Below are 25,010 nucleotides of genomic sequence, written 5' to 3' on the forward strand. Positions count from 1 at the left end.
CTGTGAGCTGTGACGTCACAGCACTCTACCGAGGGTGATAGTTGAGAGTCTGTCTCAAAAAAAAAAAAAAAGAAAAAAGAAAGAAAAAGAAATACCCACTTTGGTCTTAATAAAAGCATGCCTTTTTCATGATGCATCAGCGATCCTTAGTGGGTACACAGATAAGCTAGCCAGTTTTGTCATTGTCAGGCCAAAGTAAACACTTGAGAGGAGTAAATACAATGTATCTAAAGAAAGTCTGTTTCACAGGAATAATAATTATAATGGCAAAATGGTATACAAAGGTGAACACAATACTATAAATTCTATACAAGTTTTATTAACTTTGTTAAAGTGATTTCATATTGACTTACAATTTCTTCTTTGTTCTAATTTTGAAAATATTCAAACCACAGAAAAATTGAAAGGATAATACAATAGAGCTCTGGCTGGGAAACTAGATCCCCAGCTCTTAGCACCCTGTCATGCTGATTCTCTCCCTCACTCTGTCTAAAGCAGCTGAGAGACACAATGACAAATCACCCCAGCCCATCCAGAATCCTGCACAACCACTATACCATGATCCTGCTCCAACAGATCCTGATCTGCACAGATCTACACAGTCCAAATTGCTCAATTGTCTCGAATGTCTTTTTATAAACCACCTTATTGAGGTATGATTGGCATATAACAAGATGTACATATTCAACATACACAGTCTGGGGAGTCTGGAGATAAGCAAGCACCTGGGAAACCATCACCATTATCTGTCACAGACATTGTCTACCACCTCCAAAAGCTTTTCTCCTCCTGACTCTTTATTTGTTACTATTATTATTATTTGGTGATAAGAACACCTGATGTACAGTTTCTTCTCTTGGAAAATGTTAAAGTATATAATACGGTATTCTTTCTTATAGGTACTGTGCTATCAGCAGATGTCTAGGACTTATTCATCTTGCATAACTGAAACTTTGTACCCTTTGACCAAAAGCTTCCATCCCCTTCTCTACCCCAGGCCTGGCAGCCAGCGTTCTATTCCCTGCTTTTAAGTCTGACTATTTTAGATTCCTCACACAAGTGAGATCTCAGTAGCATGTGTCCTTTTGTAACTGGCTTATTTTACTTAGTGTAATGTCCTCAACCTTTATCTATGTTGTCTCAAATGGCAGGATTTTCTTTTTAAAATATGATCCAAATGTCTTTATAACTCTTCTATTTTTTTTTTTGTTTTTTTTTGTTTGTTTGTTTTTGGCCAGGGCTGGGTTTGAACCCGCCACCTCCAGCATATGGGGCCAGCACCCTACTCCGTTTAACCACAGGCACCGCCCCAACTCTTCTATTGGTATTGTTTTTTATTTAGAATCTAATTGAGACTCACCCATTACATTTTGACTGCTGAATTTTTCTTCTTTGCAAATCTAGGACACACCTCTACTGCCTATGTTCCTCAAGATGTGGAGGGCTTTGATTATGTCTTACAGAACATGCCACATTCTGGATTCAACTGACTCTTCCCTTATCATTAGAATAAAGTCAGTCCTTTCGGAGGAAACCATAACCCACGTGCTTTGGGAACTGCTTTTTTCTGTGCATCAGAAGGCACCCAATGCCTGGCTGACTCACAGTGGGCAGTGCTCACCAAGCTTGGTGTTTTGTCCAGGGGGTGATTGCCAGATGCCAGACCTCTCACTTGTAAAGATGGATCTCCCCCTTTCTAATTCACAGCTGATCTGAAGGATATTGGTTCACATGCTAATTCCTAGTTTGTAAAGCTCTGAATTATTCTTGAGGAAGTGGGTGTTTGGGGCAGGGGGGTTCTGGTAAAAATTCTCCATAACTTCCTCAATTATAGAAGTGACTTTTTCTGCATGGGTGAAAGACACATGGGAGTCAGGGCTGGAAGGGACCCAAGTGATAATCTGGTTACATTTTGGTTTTTTAGTAAAGAGGAACCCAAGCCATCTCAGTGAAATAGTAAGAACCACACTCCAGATCCCCCGATTTCTGTCCAGTTTTATTTTTTCTGTTTTCAAGATACATTTACTCAATTATTCAAGAACAAAGAGTAAACTCTTAGACAATCGAAGGAAGATACGAAGGCAACATGGAATAGGGCAGTTATGCTATTCTTAGATGTGTGTATTAGGGAAAATAACACAGGAGGTGCTGGCTCCATGATATATAAAGTAAACATAAAGTGAGCCACGTCTATAAGTCACATACATAACATGAAAATTTCAAGTAGCTATTTTAAAAAAGTAAGGAAGAAAGATGGAAATATTTGTAATAACATTATTTTAATTAACCTATATTCAAAAATTGTATTTTTATAATCTTAAAAATTATATGCAGGATAATTCCTTTTTCTTGGGAAATCCATGTGTATCCTATACTTACAGCACATCTCCCTTCAGATTAGACACATGGAAAGGATACATTTGGCCAGTGGCTTCCTTGTTGAACAACACTGCTCCAGAAAATTGTGGAAATGTGAAATAGAGGTGCCATCTAAAGGAACAGTGAAAACAATTGCCTGACATTCAAAATAGCACCTGCTAAATTTAGTTGTTGGCTCAGAAGCTATAATGCAGTGGTTACAGTTCCAGCCACATACACTGAGGCTGGTGGGTTCGAACCCAGCCCGTGCCAGCTAAACAATAATGACAACTGCAACCAAAAAATAGCCTGGCATTGTAGCAGGCACCTGTAGTCCCAGCTACTTGAGAGGCTGAGGCAAGAGAATCACTTAAGCCCAAGAGTTGGAGGTTGCTGTGAGGCCACAGCACTCTACTGCGGGCAACAAAGTGAAATAAATAAATAAATAAATAAATAAAGCTGTTAATGGTAATGTGTGTATTGATAATTTTATTTTCTCAAGCTAGGTCTTTCGAACTTGTTTCCTAAAGGTTATAAAATATCAACTATTTTCAATATTTTGACAGTCTATTTAATATGATATGTTTTTCCAAAAAATAGGTCATCTGACTAGCGCTAGTTATGTTAGCAATCTTACTACTCAATCAGGACCAACAGCAAGGGTATGTGACAGGTGCAGTCACCTGAGGTTCTGGGCTGAAAAGCTGTTGAATGTGCTGGGACTACTCTACTTTTATATTTGAATTTGCCTTTTGTAAGTGAAGTTGCTGGGGGTGTGTGGGGAACTCTGAAGTGTGTGCCAATGATTGCCTCTGCCCCAGGAGGCAGTCCCAGGTGGGTTCTAGGAGGGGTTCCTAAAGTCCCTGTCACTGGGAGACCTGAATGTGGCACAGGGAGGGGCAAGGCCAGATATACACCCTTCATGCAGACTGTTCTGCTCCCCAGAGATCACAATCAACAAGTACCTTGACAAGTTAGTGGGGAAAACACCTATGTTTGCATGTGTGATGGAGATTATTGGAAATTTTTATATAAATTAAAGTGAAAAGAAGTTAGGAACAAAACAAACAAACACAAAAAATACCTTGACAGCTCAAGAGAGAGACAATAAAAGAGCAAATAGAAAGCTTTTGTTTGCTGTTGTTCGATGCAAGCATCCACATTTTCATTTGGCACTGGGCCCTGACCTGGTGCTCAGTGTTGGAGAAACTGTTTTCGTTTTGATTCCTATTGTTATTAACTGTTTTGCAGCAATTGAATTTACTGCCCTTTAAAAAAAAACAAAATTAGCAGAATAATTATTTCGTCATAAAGGTCAGACAAACTCCTGGAAAAGATGTGGTACATGGATAATATATTAAAGTGGATATATTGTATTATGTGAATAATGTAACAAGTTGGGTCTTTGATGTACAAAATATGGGGAGCCCCTGACATTGACTAAGATGTCATCAAAAAGCACCGAATCCAGCAAGTCATTGTGCAGATGTTAGGGGAAGAGGGCTGCTCACTCTTTTTTTTTGAGACAGAGTCTCACTAAGTTGCCCTCAGTAGAGTGTTGTGGTGTCACAGCTCATAGCAACCTCCAACTCTTGGGCTTAAGCCATTTTCTTGCCTCAGCCTTCCAAGTTGCTGGGACTATAGGCACCCACCACAACTCCAGGCTATTATTTTGTTGGAGTTGTTTAGCTGGCCCTGGCTGAGTTCGAACCCACCAGCTTTGGTATATGTGGCTGGTACCATAACCACTGTGCGACGGGCATTGAGCTGGCTGGTCACTTTTTAAAATGTTGTTTTACATGAAATAACCAGTTAATTTACTGAATATTTTTACCATTTTGGACCTTAGTGTGGCATTTTATAAACATAGTCTGTCTAAATGAAAAGTTCTATTTAATGATATTTGACATTTCATATAGACAGGGAGATCATAACCAGCTCTATGGGCCAATTTTTTTTTTAATTGTAATCAATAGGAAAGAAAATAAAACCAAAATAATGAGATGCTATTAACAAATACTATCTATTAATACAAGAGGGTTGGAGCTGCATTTAATGTCTTTGGACGCAAAGTGGCAAATCTTTGATGTGAACAATTTCAGGAAGATCGGGCCAGAGTGCGTCTCTGCAGTATCAGTAGAATGTTGGCATGGGCGGCCCAGGCAAGTATATCTCTACCTCTATGTGGACCCATGTAGAGTGAGGTTGCTTTCCTTGTAACCCTGAAAATCCCTTTCAACTTTAAGTTACTGTGACCCACAAAGAGTATAAACAGAAATGTACTAAGAACTTGGATCATTGTCCCAGCCCATAAAAACTTGGCTCTATCCTACTGACCTTATCCCTGCTTGAGACTTAGACAACGAGGCACTATGCTGACGAAGGTCCCCTAGGAGTTTAATCACCATCCATTATTTTAGGAGAGGGAATCCTGAAGTCATTTTTTGTTTCCTTATTTCTAACATTTGCTTTTCCTTCATTCTCATCCTCCTTTTAATTTATCTTCATTATTATTAATTTAGGTTGGAAAAAAATTTTTTTATCAAGGGTACATGGGTTTTGCTTACATTCTTGGTTTTTCTTAACAAATTGAGTCAAGGCTGTAAGTGTGCCCCTCTATACAGACAGTGTGAATCATACTGTCACAGGCATGAATTGACCACCCCCAGCTGGATTTTCCATTATATTTACTTCCATATGTGTTCTTAAGTGTTGATCAATCATATCCAATCTCGTATTGAATATGCTTGTTTCTCCATTCCTGTGATGTTTCACTCAGAAGAATGGTCTCCAGATCTATCCCGGTTGTTGCAAAAGATACCAGGTGGCTCTTTTCCTTTATGGCTGAGTAGTACTCCGTGGTATGCATTGTATTAATCCACAATTGTATTAATCCAGTCATGTATTGGTGGGCCAGAATCTACACGGAACTCAGCAAGAAACAGCCAGACAACCACATTAAAACGTAGGCGAAAGACAGGAACATATTTTCAAATGAAGATACACTATGGCAAACAAACTCATGAAAAAATGGTCAACATCTCTAATCATTAGGGAAATGCAAATCAGAACCACAATGAGATAGCGCCTAACCCCAACAAGCATGGCTCCCCAAACAACCAATGCTGGCTTGAATGCCAAGAGAAAGGAACTCGTGCCCTGTCTGTGGGACTGTGAACTAGTCCAACCACTATGGAAAATCACATGGCGATACTGTGAAGAACTTTCAGTAGATCTATGATTTGACCCAGCAATCTCACTGCTGGGTATACACCCAAAGGGAAAACAAAAATCACTTTATAGAAAGACACCTGTACAGAATGTTTACAGCAGCACAATTCACGACTGCTAACAGCCTGACAATTTGTCAGCATTGTTTAGAGACTTTCAGTCAATACCCCACTCAGGGCACTGAGTCCAGGCTCTCAGAATCTGAGATCTTTTTTGCTTCCTCTAGTTTCATAGCCTTCATACCAACCTTTGCTTGAAGCAGTTGATATTCCTTTGTCCTTTGGTGACATCTGTTTTTGCCACTATAGTTTTTATTCCGAACATTCTTTGGGAAACTACATAGTTAAATTAAGCTGGCCAACAAAAGCTTGCTTCCTCAAAGAATGCCAGTAACCTCTGGAAATGGCTTGAAGTCACTTTTCTGCCAGTTTCACAATCTTCATCTTTCTGGTTTCTAGCCATCTTCTCAAACACCTGTATCTATTTGAAATTTTTTAAAAAGCAAGTTTAGAAATTAAAGATCAGCTCTTTTTTGGCTATTGAAAGAGGCCAAGTGATGACTGGCTGATGATGAGGACTTGACTGAGCCCTTTCTAGTTGTGGGCTGTGAGTGCTCCGGCCATCAGGTATTAGCGAGTTCTGTCACCATGCACAGCACCTGCCAGCTCGTGTCCTCCAGGCTTCTTGATAGACACGATCCATTCTTAATGCCTTGTGTCAGACATCCCTGCTGCCCTCTAACCATTCTTAATAATAAGACAAAAGTGATATTTTAGGGTAACAGTTAATAAATAATGTGACTTATCCAATCACACCTTTCACTAAAATATTATTATCGTTTGGCAGATTCATTACTGTAGAGACATCAGGATCTGATGAAACACTCTCTAATTCTACCACTAGTACATTTTCCAGAGTTGTCTTTTTTTTAATTTAATTCTCCCACTCTGAAAGCATACTGTCTGTTGCAATTACTGAATGAGCATTTAATCTTGCATAACTAAGGCATTTTAATTTTTCTTATGGAAAGCCGATTAAAAGGTCCTAATATTGCTATGATATGGATACATTTCATACCAACACAGAGAATCAAAGTTTCCTTTGTTCTCATAAGTTAAGACAAACCAACTCTCCTGGCACTTTACTGCAATGGTTAAGCCACTTCGTCTCAAGGTGTGATAAATGTTTCAAAACATAGTCTGTTGATTGAGTAGAAAGATCTCTAGATCTTCCTTGGGCAGAGATGAACCAGAAGATAGATAATTGCAGAAGAAGTTTTTATAGTTGTTATGGTAGCTTGATTCATAGTCTATTACATTTGTCTGAAAGCAGTGCATTTTAGCACATTTTAAATGCTGTGTGGCTAAAGGAGATATTGGCTCACATTAAAACACAAAATTAGATTTTGTTATACCACATCATCCTTCGTTGATCCTTTGCAATTTTTTTTGTTAAAGTATTAATACTACGCTAACATAAAATAAAAGAAAATTTATGAATTTTTAAGTATTTTTTAGGCATGAACGCCATTTCCTGATTTTTTTTTACCTTTAGGTCACTGTTCTGTTTCTCTGGAGCACAACATAGCCTGGTGAAAGGATTGTATATCCTGGATGTTTGCAATGCACATAAACCTTAGCCTATTATCAACTCCAGTGAAAATACAGCAATAGAAATATAAATCTGCAATGTGTTGTTTATCTAAGAAGGTAATTTTTCCATGTCTATTTTCCCTGGCCTCCAAGCACTGACACTGGTTTATTTCAATTGCCCTGGTCACTGGCTTCTTAGGAAGGACCTCATGCTGCATTATGCATTTTCCTAATACCTTTGGCTTAGTGGGGAGGTGTCATATCTTTCTCTTCAAACTCAATTTCTTAGTCACATCCATTCATGACCTAATTCACCCCTTCAGAACTGTGGTGATGTAAATGGGTCACAGATTTGCAAACCTGCATTTGGGAAACAAGTTGACTCCAGTTTATCTTTTATTATGCATTTATTCTTGAAGGATCATTTGCTATTTATCGAAAGTTGGAAAAACAACAATTTTTTCCAGACTGATAGTGATCTGGTAATCAGTGTGAACTATATTTGTAAAACAAATAAGGATTCACTTGTTTCTCCTGTGAAAACATTCCAGCCGCTGAAACAACCAGTTTAATGGTCATACTGCAGTTGAACTTTGTAAATATACCATTTTAAAAGGTAACATGTTTCTTTGATTCTTCTCTGTGTGTTGCTTTGTTACCTTTTATTATGAAGATTCTTTTGTAGTTACATAAAAGGTTTATTGAAGAAACCTTTGGATGAATGGCATTAATGGGCATAAGAAACCATTCATAAATATTTCACTTTTTGGGGGGGAGGGGGCAATGATGATAGAATCAGAAATTCACAGAAAGAATATCTAAGAACTTTTCATCATACATAAATTCATAAGGATATAGATATACTTTGTTTGCATATTGTTTCTTTATTAACCAAGAGCTGCTTTGATTATTTGGGCTGAGGTGTTGATAGCCCAAGGTGCAGTCCTTGATTACATAGGTAAAGAAATATACCGTAAGCTGAATAGAAAGCTGATAGCAATGTAGGCTGAGTGTAGTTAATTAGCTGCTATTCAAGTACCCTGTTCATTATTTCTTCCTCTAAGAATGAGATTGTTGCATGCATGTGTCTGTGTGTGTGTGCGGTGGGAGTAGAAATGTGATATACTGGTACAGTTTTGGAGTTGTTCTGGAGAAGAAAAGAGGTAAGAGCTCCACTTAAAAAGATGTAAACAGTTCCACATTTCCAAGGGGACCATAGTGGTTGAATTTATTTATCCTAGGGAATTTTTACATTGATAATTTGAGTTAAAGGTATTCCAGTTAGTACTATAGAAGTGTAAAAAAGAAACCAATCATCATAATTTCAACCTGCCCCTATGAAGCTCTAGTGATTTAGCAGTGTTTGCTTAGGTAAAAATGGGAGTAGCCACCTTCTTCCTTAATTCTACAAGATTTCCTTAAAAGGTGGAATAGAATTATGGTAGAAATCATCACTTGAACTTTGTGGTTTTGTCTTTTGAAATGTGGCTTTCTTGTTTCAGGAATTTAAGGAAATTGAAGAAAAGGACAAGGTAATAAAGGTCAGATACAATTTTTTTGTTTTGTTTTGTTTTTGAGACAGAAATCTCTTTTTTTTTTATTGTTGGGGATTCATTGAGGGTACAATAAGCCAGGTTACACTGATTGCAATTATTAGGTAAAGTCCCTCTTGCAATCATGTCTTCCTCTCATAAAGTGTGACACACACCAAGGCCCCACCCCCCTCCCTCCGTCCCTCTTTCTGCTTTTCCTCCCCCCCATAACCTTAATTGTCATTAATTGTCCTCATATCAAAATTGAGTACATAGGATTCATGCTTCTCCATTTTTGTGATGCTTTACTAAGAATAATGTCTTCCACTTCCATCCAGGTTAATACGAAGGATGTAAAGTCTCCATTTTTTTCAATGGCTGAATAGTATTCCATGGTATACATATACCACAGCTTGTTAATCCATTCCTGGGTTGGTGGGTATTTAGGCTGTTTCCACATTTTGGTGATTGTAAATTGAGCTGCAATAAACAGTCTAGTACAAGTGTCCTTATGATAGAAGGATTTTTTTCCTTCTGGGTAGATGCCCAGTAATGGGATTGCAGGATCGAATGGGAGGTCTAGCTTGAGTGCTTTGAGGTTTCTCCATACTTCCTTCCAGAAAGGTTGTACTAGTTTGCAGTCCCACCAGCAGTGTAAAAGTGTTCCCTTCTAAAGATGACAGACGAATGGCTAACAAACACATGAAAAAATGTTCATCATCTCTATGTATTAGAGAAATGCAAATCAAAACAACCCTGAGATATCATCTAACCCCAGTGAGAATGGCCTACATCACAAAATCTCAAAACTGCAGATGCTGGCGTGGATGTGGAGAAATCTCTTTCAGTGGCCCTGAGTAGAGTGCTGTGGTATCATAGCTTATAGCAACCTCAAACTCTTGGACTCAAGTGATCCTCTTGCCTCAGCTTCCTGAGTAGCTGGGACTACAGTTCCCTGCTGCAAGGTCTGGCTAGTTTTTCTTTTCTTTTCTTTTTTCTCAAGCTGGTCTCAAACTCCTGAGCTCAGGTAATCCACCCACCTTAACCTCCCAGAATGCTAGGGTCACAAGCATGAGCCACCCCCCTCACCAGTATTTTTTTTAAATCACAATTGTAGGGAGAAAAATGCAAATCTCATTTTGCTGAGTCAATCCACTGCAAAATGTAATTCAGTTGCAAAATCACACAATAATCAAGAGAAAGAGATTTGAAGACGATAGACGTATATTTAAATCTCAGCTCTGTGTCTTAACTGTTATACGACCTAAGCAAAGGCTGAAATTTCCTGACATCTAGGATATACAATGAGAATGGTAATGAAGAATCTGGTTAATAAGTTAATTGTGAAAATTAAAAAGGAAAACATATATAAAGCTCTTAGCAGAGTGCCTGGTATATAATAATAATAATTCAAAACACGCAGCTTAAAAAAAAAGACAATTGAATGTTTAAGAAACATAAACATTTTGCCAGTTGTCCTCTTCAAACTGGGCTGCGGTTTTTTTTTTTCATTACAGACACATAGCTATTTCTTTCTCCTTTCTAAAAAAAAAAAAAAAGAAAAAAGGTCAAAAAACATTTCAGGGACAAATGACCTGTGAAAAGTACAGAAAAACCATGCCCTGACCTTGAAATGGGGTTTATGAATTCTGAAAGAGTGAAGAAAAACATAATAATTAACTACATACCTGCCCATCCAAACAGTTATTGCGGAAGTCCTGGTCCATCTGTTTTTATAACAACTTTGCAGGTTTCAACAGGATCTGTTGCATTTAGTGATTCATCCAATAACCTTCAGGGAGAGGGTGGTCCCTGTGAAAGGCCAGAGTATTTCTCCTTCTCTCGGGGAGTCTTTGGGAGAAAGGAAGTTCAATTGAGCTAAGCCATTTGCTTCCCACTGAATTAGGAGCCATAAAGTCTGATGGTGCAAGAACACCTCCTTCAACCTACATTTTTAGCTCAGGGCTCTGTTTGAAGCATTTTGTGATTAAAGTCATGCCAATACCAAATCGCATAAAGACTGGACCCAACACTACTTTTGCTTCATTGAATTGCTATGTATTTTTGCAAACATCTGCAATGTAGACATTATGGAACTTGCTTTGCCCAAATACTATAATTGGGTTTGTATGGACATGTCAAATTAGGAAACATTGAAAAGAAATTGAATAGGCAACTCTCATAATTGCTTTAGCATTTACCACTTCCCAATACACTTTAAATTCTTCCCAGGTCCCTTAACGCAGGTACCACACTTTCTGATCAGACCCTCTGTCATTGATAGGCATTGACTGTGATGACTTGTTGTAAATCTACATCGGGACACCCACTGCACAGGGAACTAGGGATCTTTGATATATGGATCCAAGGCAATTTGGGATTTATTTGATTTTGAAAACAACATTTCTCCCATTCTTTCTTCCAGAGGAAGACTGTGCAGAATATTCTGTGATGATGACTTCCAAAGGTTTATTGATGCTACTTTGAGACAAGGCCTTTATGTTTTGTTTTGTTTTTAATTTATAAACAGAATATGTATCTTTTCTATGTATGCAGGCTTTTTATTTCTTTGATTTTAAGTGGCTAGGAAAGGAATCTAATAGCCTTCAGACAGAACAGGAATATACAGATTTTAACAATATATTTGAGAGAATTTGTATTTTCATTTCAGAATTATTTTTTGGATGGAACACTATAAGCAGCCTAGAAATGATTTTGAAAGGAGTATTAACATATCAAATATAAAGGGTCACTTTGACTTCAGATGAAAATTCTCTGTCTCACACACATGCCCCATAATTAAAACTTCCTAATAAGTTTAGTTAATGTTGGACAAGTATAATTAATTTGTGATTGTAGAACAACCTTCCTGATTTCCATAGTTTTGAAACACCAGGCACTTGATTTAGAAGGCGTTAAATGCCGAGGTAAAATACAAAATCTTTCCTGGGAGAATTTTTAATTTTATTTAGTGCTCTTAACAGACAAATTAATCTTCACATTTTTATAATGGTAAAACTGCATGCATCGGACTCTGTTGACACAAAGCACTGATTTCCACGGAAGGAGACTGTTGGAATGCCCCCCGTGTGAGAGGTGGGTCCAACTGGCTGGGCTTTGGCTGTGTTGGTACGGAATCTGAGTGAAGACTCTCCCAGTACATACCTTCCTTCTCCGTCTTTCTGCCCCTCACGGGCAGCCCCGCCATGGCAGGGAGATTGCTGGGGGCCAGGGAGCATTTGGTGGTTGGCATCCTTTTCCTCCTCATACTCAGTCTTCTGCTTGCCCTGACTACCCTCGGCATCTCTAGCCCATTGCCCCCTTAGAGGGGCCCATTGTAAATCTACACCGGACACCCACTTAGAGTGAGAAGCCAAAATGCAATTAAAGTGGCTTTTTCTGCGCCACGGGCCCATAAGGGGTCTTTATAGGAAGGTTGAAATTCAATCCACTTTTAAGAAAAAGAATTCTTTCTCTATACAAACACGATCTGGCTGACTGTAGGTGTTCCAGGAGAGAACAAGCACTCAAAAATACTCAGAAAATCGTCTATAAAGGATTGAACAATAACCACCAGGATTCCTGGGGATTAATGAGTAGCTGGGAGGAATTGGTGGCCTTCAGTTGTACTCTGGGCAGTTATCCTCAGCTAGTCAGTCCTTCTGAAGAAACACCTGCACTGGGGCGGGTGATTGCTATTGTAGAACATAAACACAGAAGAACACTTGGAGTGTGATTTTATTTCAATGTGCCCTTTGCTACTGAAAGACTGCTGCTTCGCGCAGAGCATTTGGTGGCTAATAACACGGCAATCATTACCCTGCGATACGCTCCTCATCGCATTAAACAAGCTGATTGGAATAACGTTTAAGGAAAAAAAATTAATATTTTATTGTAAAAAAGTTCTTACAGAAAACATTTTAAAATATTAAATACACATCGCAGATTGTGCTGAGATTAGAGCAAGCCAGGGATGATTTCATCACAAATACAATGGTAAGATTTATCTCAAGAGTGAGGATTCTTTTTTTATGGTGATAAGATAATAACTTAAAAAAAAATCCTTTTGTTCCTTTCTGGTTAATCCAGAAGCTAGCAAACCAGTTCATTCATTAAAATAGTCACAATCCAACTTTATTTTGGTTTTAATTATAAGGGGGAAGTAAGGGAGAAGATTATTTTTAACCTGACATACTAACTTTTCTCCACTTTTTGTTGGGAGTCTTCTTCACTTTATCTTTAGAGCACTTATTCTAACATACTGAAACTGGTTTTGTCACTTAAGTTGTTTGCCTCTTGAACCAAAATGAGGTGAATGGTAGTCACTAAGTTTGATGCTAATACCAATCTACCCGTCCAGAGGACCCAGACTGCCCATGTTTGGCCGTCTTCACGTCAGGGCTTACCATGTGGGAGGGGTAGTGAGCCACTGACCTGCACACCGGGCCCTGAAGTGGTAACACTTCTTTACTACTCACCTGTCAGGAAGTCTACAAAGTCCACATTCCTGGTGAGAAAGAAATAGATTGGGGGATATGTTCATTAGTTCTATTTCCTAATTGAACAGCATTTTGATGTAACTGGCTCTGGAAAAAACACACATACAAAGTGAAGACATGTGCATTTTCAGATTCCCTAGCCCCTCTCAGAAGGTCAGGTGCCAGGACGGGCTACAAGTGGAGAAACAGAGGTGCAGCTTGTGGGGACAGGCTGGTAAGCTGAGGTCAGAACAGATAGGAGTGAGCGGCTGTACAAACAGAGGCCTGTGAGTGGACGTGGACACGGAGCTCCGTGTCCCACACCTGCGTGGATATTCTCTGGGTGTGTTCTATGGATGGGCTAAAGGGGTTGGGACTGAGTGTTAGAGACGAGATGGTGATGTTCTTCTTCTACACAGGGATCAGCAAACATAAAGACAATTCACACCACACAAGGCATTGTCCCGTTTTCTAATTCCAATACATGAAATTCATGCGTTAAATGGGAGAAGGTCGGTGTTACAGAGATAACAAATTTTGAAATACATAAAGGTGAAGCCAGAAGTTCAAACTCATTCATTCAGTAGGGAAAAGTGTAAATAGGAAGAAAATCAGAAAACAAGTAGCCTTACTAAAAAACGCTGTTTTTCATTAAGATCTGTAGAAATGCAGGCTCAGGTTTTAAACAGATCATGGTATAAAGTCTCGCATAGGGTGTAATCCATACTCCATTCAAGAATGTCTCCTGGTAGGCGGGGCTCACCGTAGTGACAATTCCACATACACTCAAGGAAGGGATGGGTAGTTGTAATGGTTAAACACATGGCTCCGGAATCTGAATTTCCATCTCATACCCGCCAGCCACCTGCTGGGATGTGACTCAGTGGATCTCTGATTTTTGCATGTCGCAATCCCCTGGCTGCCCCCAGGTCTCTGGTGCCTTCTTAGTAGCAGCGTTGCTTAACTACAGTCAGGCACAGCACAAGGATGGGTTGATCAAGGAATTATGTGTAAGATGGTGGTGAGATGGGATTGTAATGGAGCTAAAAGTTTCCTATTGCTCAGTGATGTCACAGCGAGCCCATTACTCATGGGTTTGTGGTAATGCTGGCATGAACACACCTAGCAGTCCTAGAAAAGTCTATAGCACATACAATTAAGTACAGTACATAATACCTGGTAAAGATAATAAACAACTATGTTACTGGTTTATTTATTTACCAGACTATTTTTTAATCATTATTTTAGAGTATGCTCATTCTACTTATATATATATAAAAAAGTTAACTGTGAAACTCAGGTTGGTCTTTTAGGAGGTATCCAGAAGAAAGCACTGTTAGCACAGGAGACGGAATTGCCATGGGTGTTATTCCCCCGAAGATCTCCTAAGACAGTGATGACCCTGACCCTGTGTAGGCCCAGGCTAATGTGTGTGTCTGCCTTAGGTTTAAAAAACAAGTAAAAAACAAAACAAAACAAAACATAAAAATGTTAACAATACAAAAAAGCTTATAGAATAAGAATATAAAGAAAATAAATATTTTTGTAAAATGTAGGTGTTTGTGTTTTACGCTCTCTCTTAAACCAAAAGAGTACAAAAGCTTAAAAATTTTAAAACTTCATTAATTAAAAAAGTTACCGTAAGCTAAGGTTAACTTATTATCAAGAAAGAAATTTTTAAAGATAAATTTTTAGTGTGGCCCAAGTGTGCGTGTTTCTAAAGTCTATGGCAGTGCACAGTCACGTCTCAGACCTTCACATTTATCCCCGCTCACTGACTCACCTAGAGCAAATTTGAGTCCTGAAAGCTCCATTCATAAGAAGTGCTTTATACACATGGAACATTTTTAACATTTTGTGCTATATTTTAAATGCACCTATTAATGTTTAGTTGCACAAATACTTACCATCATGCTGGGAAGTGGTGACATGCTGGGCAGGTGTACAGCCCAGGAGGGTGTCATGGGTTGTAGCACCTAGCTTTGTGTAAATGATGAAATCGCCTAAGGATGAATTTCTCAGAACTTGTATCTCCCCGTGTTAAGAGACACATGATTGTATTTAAAACCTTGGAGAGTATGAGTTTCAGTTTGTCCACTGGTCTGCTCAGTAGAATCTGGGCCTTGGTTTTTTCATCTGTAAAATGGGGGGAAAAATACCTCATAGGGTTGCCATGAAGTCTTAGCAATAATGATGTATTCTGGCTAAAATGAAATCCTTATTAACAATTAGGTAGGTATGATTACTATTCCTCTTTTACACATGTAGACACCAATGTGTGGAAATACCAGGGTGGTGTTCTTAGAACATGATAAGAACGTATTCCATAAACATTAGCTTTAGGGAGTTTTTTAAGAAAATATTCTTTTATTGGAACTGCTCAAGAAAGGTGTTTGGTAGGGCTGCTATAACAAAGTACTAGGTGGCGTAGAGAGGAAAAATTTATTTTCTTACAGTTTTAGAGGCCAGAAGCTCAAGATGGAGATGTGGCAGGGTTGTTTTCTGGCCTCTCCCCTGGTTTCCGGCCATGTGTGTCTTCATAGCATCTTCTTCTGTGTGGACCTGTGTCCTCATCTCTTCTAATGATAGAAACCATCGTTTTGGATTAGGGTTCCCCTGATGACCTTACCTTAATTTAACTCCCTCTTTAAGTCTCTGAGTCTGAATACAGTCACATTCTGGGTTGCCGGGGATTAGAACTTGTACACGCGATTTTTGGGAAGACACACGGCATCCATCACAAAGGGCAAGTAAAAACAGTGCGAGAATAAGCTAAGTGCAGTCTAGGTGATCTCTGCAATAAAAACCTTAAACCCGGCTAGAGCTGCCCTAGTGGGTTCAGCGCTTTGGCACATGTTAAGAATGTGTGTGACTCTGACCTCCCTGGGTTGTGTAACTGAACCCCTGCTGGAAGTTTCTTTCCCTTAGCTAGAGGAACTTGATCCCTTGAAACGCTTTAAAAAATAACAACAGTGAAACCTTCCGACCTCAGATTTTTGTTTATATTTTTAGTAACAAAGTGGTGTGTATTACCAGGTAATTATTACCAAAATGTGGTTAAGTTATAAAGAATTATTTTTTCATCCACTATTGATCCACTGAAGACCAAATTCCAGTGCCCTTTCTCAAGTTTTTCAAATAAGGAAGAGTTGGCATGAATGAATTTCACCGTTTTGGTGTTCAGTGCAATGTTCTGAGACTATCCCGATGCCTGCTGTTTTGTAGCTGTTCCTGACACCTGGAAGACACTTACATGAGTTGACAGGACATTTTGGAGGAATAAGTGTGTGGGCAGTTTGGAAAACTGGTGGCCAAAGATGCCTGATATGAGTGGACAAGGGCAGGTAGCCTCATTAAGTTGTGAATGATTTCCTTCATGGAAGTTCTTAATCAGGCTTATCAGGCTTGCTAGTTTGAAATTCATTGTTTATTTTTAATTTTGCTCTTTTGACATTATTCTTTTTAAGTTTGATTTCATGGCTTTTGAATGTAAATAAATTCATTTTTAAAAAAGTTTACTGTTTCAGAACATTGCACATTAGTAAAGAGACTAGACAAGGATAATTAGTACAAATTAGCCATTCATGTAACAGATAGAGTTTAAAGAGACTTCAAGGGAACTCAGAGCTCCATTTTCCACTTAAAAGCTCTAAACAGATTAAATGTTTGGGGCAATTTTTAAATGATTTTTAAAAAATGGTTACAGTGTTCTGAAGAAATAGTCTTTAACTGTTATCACTTAACACAATGATAAACATCAATGTTAGACATATCAGTTTTATGAAAATATTCTATTTTTCTTTCTTTTTTTTTTAGCATTTTATTTTATTTATTTATTTTTTTTTTTGTGGTTTTTGGCCAGGGCTGGGTTTGAACCTGCCACCTCCAGCATATGGGACCGGCGCCCTACTCCTTGAGCCACAGGCGCCGCCCTATTCTATTTTTCTATAAGACTCTTTAAGTAAGACTTCACAGGACATATGTAATAAAACCCTGCTATATTAGGCTATTCCTTTTCTTTGTCCCTTCTTGCAATTTACAATCATAAAAACGTTGACTACATTATAAGCCAGAATTTAAAAATATAACCCAAACTAGATGGTGCTGCTCTTTCTTATATTTCTAATATTATATAGAGTTCTCCCCCATTCAAGATCTTTGTTGACATAGATTTTTTTTTTTTTTACCTTCCTCAGAGGCAGTTCTTCATTTGTAAAGGGAAAAATATGCAGGAGGACATCTGGGACGTCTACACCACTAGACGCTTACTCTGCTGCCCAGGAATAAATTGATGCTGGCTAAGGATAAAGTTCATCTCTTCTCCACACCTTCCATTCTCTGCTTTCTCTTTGAAACACCTTAGGGATAATTATTAGGGATAAATACTAATAAAAGCAACTGCAATAATAGTAATCAAAGCTAATATTTACTTACGACATGGCAGACACTGGATGTGCTTTCTATGGGATTCCTTCTTGTCACCATTTCACGAGGGAGTTGCTATCAGCCCCATGCTACTGCTAAGAGACCCCAGTGGGTTTAGAAACTTGGTTAGCATCACACCGTCATGCTCCGAAGGAGCAGACAGGATTTGTTTCACAGGATGTCTCAGAATGATATGAATGAAGCCCTTTGGATACATAAAGAATAAATTATGGTTCATTTCCATTTCAAATTGAAAAAAAAATAACTGAAAGAAAATAAGAGAAGAAAATTCTCAATTATGGAGCTAACTAGATAAAAGAATGTCTGGCCAACTGATTGGCAATTTTCAAGTGAGGCATCAATTCAAACTGAACCGATTGTCTGTATGGCTGTTGTCAACTTTTTGCAGCCAAACTCTGTGAGTTCCATTCTTCCTGGTGGACACACAGCGCTGTTTCTTTCAGAGGTGTATAATTTCTGCTCCCAGTCTGAAGGATAGCAATAGAGTATAGCTAGGGTTAAAACAAACAAACAAACAAACAAACAAACAGACATGTCAGGTCTTTGAAATTCTTTGAATTGTAATAGAATCGGTACTATGTAAGCAACAGTAGCTATAATTTAAATTTCACAAAATTGCTAAAAAAATTTATACGAGTGTGATTATAGAGATGCATTGTAGATATATGAATAAACTAAGTTCTTTTAAAAAACCTAATTCCATTCAGAGATATATTTAATCTTTTGTTGGTTTGTGGTATGTGTTTTATAGCTCAGGGTTATTGAATATGTGCCCTTAGGACCTGATCAGTTCGATAAGATTAAAAATAACAGTCCTACTTACCCCAACAGCGGGTTTTGACCTTAGGGATAATTATCCCTAACAAAGGGGTTGTATATACTTTAAAAGGAGGTTGCATATATTTAAACAGAAATAACACAGCATCTTTATCCTTTGGAAAAATCTTAAAATAATGCAAGAAGGATCTTTGAAATATTGTAGACAAAACCTGGGATATTGAAAGAGGGGATATTCCTTTTTAGCATCATTCCCATGTCAGGAAGATACCAGTGCATTATGGGAAGACTGTCACAGCATCTGAATCTTGAATAGTTTGGGGTATAATGTAAACATGACAACATTTGACAGAATATCTGAAGGGCCTGGTTTTTGGAAATTGAACTTCTTTATTCTACTCCACACAGAGCCCAGGGGACAGGCTGAAGCTCACTGCTAGCACCAACTAGCTATATCAAATTCTGTAGGTATATGCAGAGAAATTCCTTTTCGGTAGGCTATATTACAAAGTTTGATCAAGTCAGTATTTCACTTCATCACTGAGATACATATTCTGAGAATCAAGTCCTGTTGTCATCATAGAGAGAGCTGACCCCAGGATTTAGGTACTGTATCACTCAGCTAAATAAGTTAGGTGGTAGTAACAAACATGCCCCCAACTCTTTGAGGCTTATAGAAATCCAGGTTAATTTTTTAGGTCATGCTATTCATTCCCTACAAGTCAACTACATCTCTTGGACCCAGGATAAAGGAGCAGCTCCGCTCTGGAATATTGTCAGTTTCACAGCAGAGGGTAAAGAAAATATGACAGATCCACAAATAAAATTTTAAAACTTTTGCTCCACTTCCTCTTATATTTCTTTGGCCAAAGGAAGCCATATAACCAACATTGGTGTCACAGAGGCAGAAATGTATAATCCTTTTATAGGGAGGACACTCTAATTCACATGGCCATGCCTGGGGTCCATGGGTTGAAAATGTATGATCTTCCCGCAGGTGAAAGTAGTATATATTTTGCATAGTAATACAACCTACTACAGTTACCTAAGAAGCAATTAGAATGTAGCTTTATCCAGAACATAGCCAGTATCTTAGCCTGTAACAGATAAACAAATAAAGGGAACAAACAATCCTCTTCCAGTCTCTGTACAAATAGCAAGTAGCCCTCTCTACAAATAGCAATTAGCCATGTAATTCTTTGGAAGGCAGAGATCAATGACTCCTTTGCTGGTGGAATGCCTCAAATGAAAAACTCTTCAGTTTGGCAGCTGAACATAGAGGGAGGTAAATAATTTTGCACATAGAACTAATTGCTGATACCTTTTATGCATTAGCTCCTGTGGGATAACATGGAAGCAACTGTTACGTATCTATGTATTTTGTGGGCTTGAAGTAAAGCACACAGAACGAGTAGAACATATTAATTAAGAGAAGGGCAGAGCCACAGATCCTTCCAGAGAAGTTTGCCAGAGGGGGCTCTTTCCAGCAAGGGGCGGCAGAGCAACTTTAGACCAGCTCAGTGGAGGGCCCACCATTCTACTTTCTGGGGATTGCTCATGGGGAAAGAATGGAGGATCAACAGGATAATCACGTAGCCTGTGGTAGAGTTGTTTTGGCACATCTTTATAATATTTCTTTAGGTTTGATGTGGTCAATCTATTTAAATTGGATATTTGATAATCAAATACAGTATAATCAGAAGACTTTACTCAAGCCTAATCAAGAGTACAAGCAAATATGATCCCTGCCACTCTGTCTCCCACAATGTGGACACAGCTGGGTTTGTGGACAGTGAATGTCTCTGGCACAACATGGATGAGGGTTTGTTTCACCGTATGTCCACCTGGTCAATAACCTTCAAGACTTGGCTGAAACCTTCCCTTTGGGACTCTTTTTTTTTTCCTCCTTTACTCCCTTGCCAGTTCTCCACATGGCTTAGTCATCACTAACTGTTAGTCCAAGTACAGTAAGTCCTCATTTAATGTCCTTGCTAGGTTAGGAAACTATGATGGAAAGTAAAACCATGTATAACAAGACCACTTTTACCCTGGGCTAATTGGTTAAACAAAGGTAAGTCCCTATGGAATGTATTCTGGCCATAAAAATATTACCAGACTTCTAAAGAAAGACCAAAACACTTCTAAAATTAAACACTGAGAGAAGTGTAAGCCATACATACATTTACAAATGATTAATAAAAGCAAGTAAGAAATTATTGACCTGCTTACTCTAGTCAGGGTCATGGGTGGCTGGAGCCTCTCCTAGCTGCTCAGGGTGTGGGGCGGGTACCAACCTTAGACAGGGTACCATCTCATCACAGAGTCACTCAGGTACTTGCCCACACTCACTCAGACTGGGACCAGGCAGACATTTGTATAAGATTAACTATCACTCTGCATTGGATTGTCTGTTTACATATCTGTCTCCTCCAGTGAACTGAACATGCATTTCATGTCCGATTTTTCAGAACAAATTAAATACCTCTGTGTCCTGAGATGAGTCAATATCTTCTCAACATTTTACCCTTGGTATCTGGATGCTCAATAAAAGTTTGTAGAATGAATAGCTTCCAATTTGCTTGTGCTGTAACTATAATACTAAACATATTTTCATACGTTACCAAGCAGAGAATTGTGTGTTAATAATTGTCATTTCTTTCTTTTTTTTTTTATTGTTGGGGATTCATTGAGGGTACAATAATCTAGGTTACACTGATTGCAATTGTTAGGTAAAGTCCCTCTTGCAATCATGTCTTGCCCCCATAAAGTGTGACACACACCAAGGCCCCCCGCTCCGTCCCTCTTTCTGCTTCCCCCCCCATAACCTTAATTGTCATTAATTGTCCTCATATCAAAACTGAGTACATAGGATTCATGCATTTCTTGATTACTCACCACAAACTGTGCTCAATCCATTGTGTATGCTATTTTATTTCATTTAAGTCTTACAATGTCCCTGTAAGCTCAGTGATAATGTCTTCATATTATTGACTAAAAAATAAAATTGAGGATATGAGAGGTTAGAACTAAGAGTACCCACAAATCTACAAATATTCTGTCTGAGTAAAGTAAAAAGAAAACTTCTTTCTCAGAATTATACAAGTGTTCTGGTACCTGGGTTTCCACAGGTCTGTTCCACAAAATAAACAGACTATATATTAATTAAAGTGCAGGAATGATCATTCTGTGCATACTAATGTCTCCATATATCATATAGAAAATCAAATGTGACTGGTTTATTAAGTGGGTCTCACTTGATAAGTAAGCAGAGAAACAACTCCATTATTTCTTATCACCACTTCAAACAAGTTCTGCTGGGTTCTGCTCCCTGCCCCAGGATGGCAGAGCTCACCTCGCCCCAGTTCACTTTGCCTTGGTAGCCATCAGTCCTCAGGCCTACAGCATCCAGATCACAACTTACTTGGCATACTCCAGTGCAAAGCACCAGTTCTGCACCCCCCCCAACGCCCCTCCCCGTCAAGCTGTCAAGCTTACTCCGCCCTTGAAGGTGAAGGTGAGGAGGGAGTGAGAGGGGAGGTGGCTTGTTTCCTTTGTTTCTTCTTCCTGTTTCTCTAAAGCTTCTGGGCTTATCCTGTCACTTCCAGCTTACCGGGTGTTGGGATGGAGGTTAAGGAGTGACTTCTTTCATGGCTGGGCTTTTGCAATTAGAGTGTGGTATCCCCCTGTGAGGTAGGTGTCAAATGCTGTAGTTTTCTCTCACAGGACATTCTCATGGGCTAATTATAGACTCCTATGAGGGGAGCGGGGGTCAAGGGGGTGGTCCACACTCCACTGGCTGCTGCCTCTCCTTTCTCCTGGCAGCAAGCCGAGGTTGCTCTCTGGCTCACAGCTGCTTTCTGTTGGGACCCTTTTCTGGCAGGCCTGGGGAAACTATGTGTGACCCTTCACTGTTAAATGCACAAGGGCTTCTCACTCAGAGTCTCTCTTGCTCTCTGAACAAAGGCAGCCTCTTGCTTGCAACTTTCCAGGGGCCTCAAGTCTGTGCGTCTCAAACTCTAGCCCACAGATCGATTCCCCAAAGATCCTCAGCATTGTCCAGGCCACAGAGTCCCTGCACTGGACTTGGGGTGGGAATAAATACTCCTCCATACTTTTCCTTAGGGAAGAGGCACACATTAGCCCCCCCATTGTTTTCCTCAAAGCCAAGAATATTGAAGAGGCCTATAGAGGCCTATTGAGGCGTTTTCAGATAAATATCTCTCCCTGTCATATCAGCTTCTAGTCTTCTAACGTGCAAACTGGAGAATGGTAATTGGCCAAATAGTCACAGCATTGGGATTTGGCCAGCCCTTGCAAGACATGGATGGTGTAGCACAGGTAGAATGGCCCCCCAAAGATGACTCTGTCCTAATTTTCCTGGAATCTGGGAATATTTTATAGTATATGGTACGGAGAACTTTGCAATTGTAATTAAGGTGATGGACCTTAAGATAGGAATACAATTTTTGATTATTCCAGTCTGCTCAGTCTAATCATGAGCCCTTCAAAGGAAAGAGCTATCTCTGTCTGGAGGCAGCAGATGTGAAACAGAAGCTGAGGTAAGAGTGCCTCAGTGTGAGAGAAATTCAAGCCATCGTGTCTGGCTTGGAAGACAAGGACATGAAGGTGGCCTGTGGCAGCCAGCAAGGGTGTGGGAGCTGCAGTCCTGCAACAGCAAGAACCCCCTGCATAAGCTGGAAGCAGATTCTCTCCCAAAGCCCCCAGGTAAGAGCCCCTGCCAGCTGCCATCTTCATGTTTGTTTCACGGGACCCCAAGCAGAGAACCCACAAGGGCTGATTGGACTTCTGAGTAATGAAACTATGAGATAATAAATTTGTGTTGTCTTTAACTGCTACATTTATATAGGGATCTATTACAGCAGGAATAGAAAATGAATATAGGTGTTTTGGCCATTCTTTTGAGAATAAAGGAGCTGATTACCTGTATATATTCTCTCCTTTGGCGTCTCAGCTAAGACCACTGTAAAGGTTCTGAGTGATCTCATGTTGTATATTCCCTTTCCAAATCAATGGTCAGCCCCTGGTTGCTTCTCCAGAGTCTAAGAGAGGCCAGCAGGTGCATTAAGAGCCACACCTGGGAAATTTTGGGCAATGGTCAGGGAATGAGCAGGAAAGGGGCATGAGATCACTACTTTGAATATTTCTCTTTAAAGAGAGCTATTTTTTTTTCCTATTTTTAGTACAGACTTGCTCAGCTGGCCTCCAATTCCTGAGCTTAAGCAATCCTCCTGCCTTGACCTCCCAGAGTCAATACAACAATCAACCTGGTGCCCAGCACACAGCCAGCACTCAATAATCTGTATGTATTATTACTCTTAATACCAAGTGTAGGAGAGAGCTCTGCACTTCAAGGCTGGGCAGGGAAGCCGGTGTTCTAGATAGAGCAGAGGATGCAAGGGGGATGGCTAAAACTTCTTCACCTGTTCAGAGGGGCTCTCTGAATTTGGTGTTTAGAATGGACCGAGGCATGTGAGCTTTAAAGATACATTTAAGAAATTCACATGTGTATACATCTGTAGAAAATGAATAATTTCATTTATACCAACCTATATGTAGATGTACACAAAATGTAAATGGAAACCATTTGCATCTGAAAATATTTTAAAAATTTGACAAAAGCCTTGAGGTCCCCAAAGAGCAGGCTGAGAGTGGCAGAGAGGAGAAGGCCAAAATGTCACAAAACAGAGAGAGGCTCCGGGCTCTGAACACATCATCCAGTTGTCTTCACTTCTGTGCTACCAAGGAGTTGACTACAATACCTCCTGCTATACTAGGTGCTCATCAGCCTTGTGGCTAAGTAACTGATCTGAAACGGAGAATGTGCTACCTATATACGGAGTGGAAAAATGTGGGCAGTGTTTGTGGCAGTGACCGAGTTCTGTGAAGGGGTTTGACATGTGGCATGATCCCTGAGCTGAGACCTCAAAGACAGAAGCCATTGGACCAATCTTGTTTACTTAATGAGTTAAGACAGACTGGTGTTAAGGAAGTTGCCTGAGCGAGGTGACTTATCTTGTTTTAATCAATGTACCTGGTAGAAAGAACTCAAGATGGGAATTCTATTTCCACACTGGCAGTACCAGTGGCAGACATAACTTTGGGCATTAATTGACCCTCTACTGTTTCAGTTTCTCTCTAGGACAAGTGGAAATAATACCTTGGGCGCTTATACTGTAGAATTTCTGGAAGGATTAAAGAAGATGATGGATACAGAAATACATGGACCAACAAGTTTGAAAGTGCGATAGAATTGCTTGCTTTTTACATCTTATTGGCTGTTTTTTTTTTTTTTTTTTTGCGAGGCTGGGTTTGAACCCACCACCTCTGGTATACAGGGCCGGTGCTCTACTCCTTTGAGACACAGGCGCTGCCCCTTGGCCATTGTTTTTGACTTCCTCTTCTTTCTCGTCCTTTCTCTCCACTCCCTTCTTTCTCATGCTTGCTCTGTTGAGACCTGTACTCTTGGGAAGGAGAAGCTGATGAGCACTGCAGTTGGAAACTGGTGACTTATTAATGGATTGGCTTTGCTTTTTCTGTTCTCATAATAGGTAGGAGGAAAGGAACCCAGATCATCT

The 25,010-nt window shown here is 39.5% G+C and overlaps 3 long non-coding RNA genes across 3 annotated transcripts; 1 reads left to right on the plus strand and 2 right to left on the minus strand.

Annotated features, from left to right (window-relative positions):
• Positions 1–9,273: 9,273 nt before the first annotated feature.
• On the minus strand, positions 9,274–14,588 carry LOC128584064 (uncharacterized). Its single transcript, XR_008379626.1, has 3 exons — positions 13,192–14,588; positions 10,402–10,564; positions 9,274–9,404 (listed from the first exon to the last, which is right to left on the minus strand). It is a non-coding gene; the product is annotated as an uncharacterized LOC128584064 (long non-coding RNA).
• A 505-nt stretch (positions 14,589–15,093) lies between these two features.
• LOC128584065 (uncharacterized) lies at positions 15,094–17,501 on the minus strand. Its single transcript, XR_008379627.1, has 3 exons — positions 17,379–17,501; positions 15,646–15,770; positions 15,094–15,327 (listed from the first exon to the last, which is right to left on the minus strand). It is a non-coding gene; the product is annotated as an uncharacterized LOC128584065 (long non-coding RNA).
• Positions 17,502–22,020: 4,519 nt separating this feature from the next.
• On the plus strand, positions 22,021–24,725 carry LOC128584206 (uncharacterized). The gene is made up of 4 exons (XR_008379654.1): positions 22,021–22,104; positions 22,894–23,139; positions 23,616–23,734; positions 24,564–24,725. It is a non-coding gene; the product is annotated as an uncharacterized LOC128584206 (long non-coding RNA).
• The last annotated feature ends 285 nt before the right edge of the window (positions 24,726–25,010 follow it).

Source organism: Nycticebus coucang, chromosome 4 (assembly GCF_027406575.1).
Source record: "Nycticebus coucang isolate mNycCou1 chromosome 4, mNycCou1.pri, whole genome shotgun sequence".
NCBI lineage: Eukaryota > Metazoa > Chordata > Mammalia > Primates > Lorisidae > Nycticebus > Nycticebus coucang.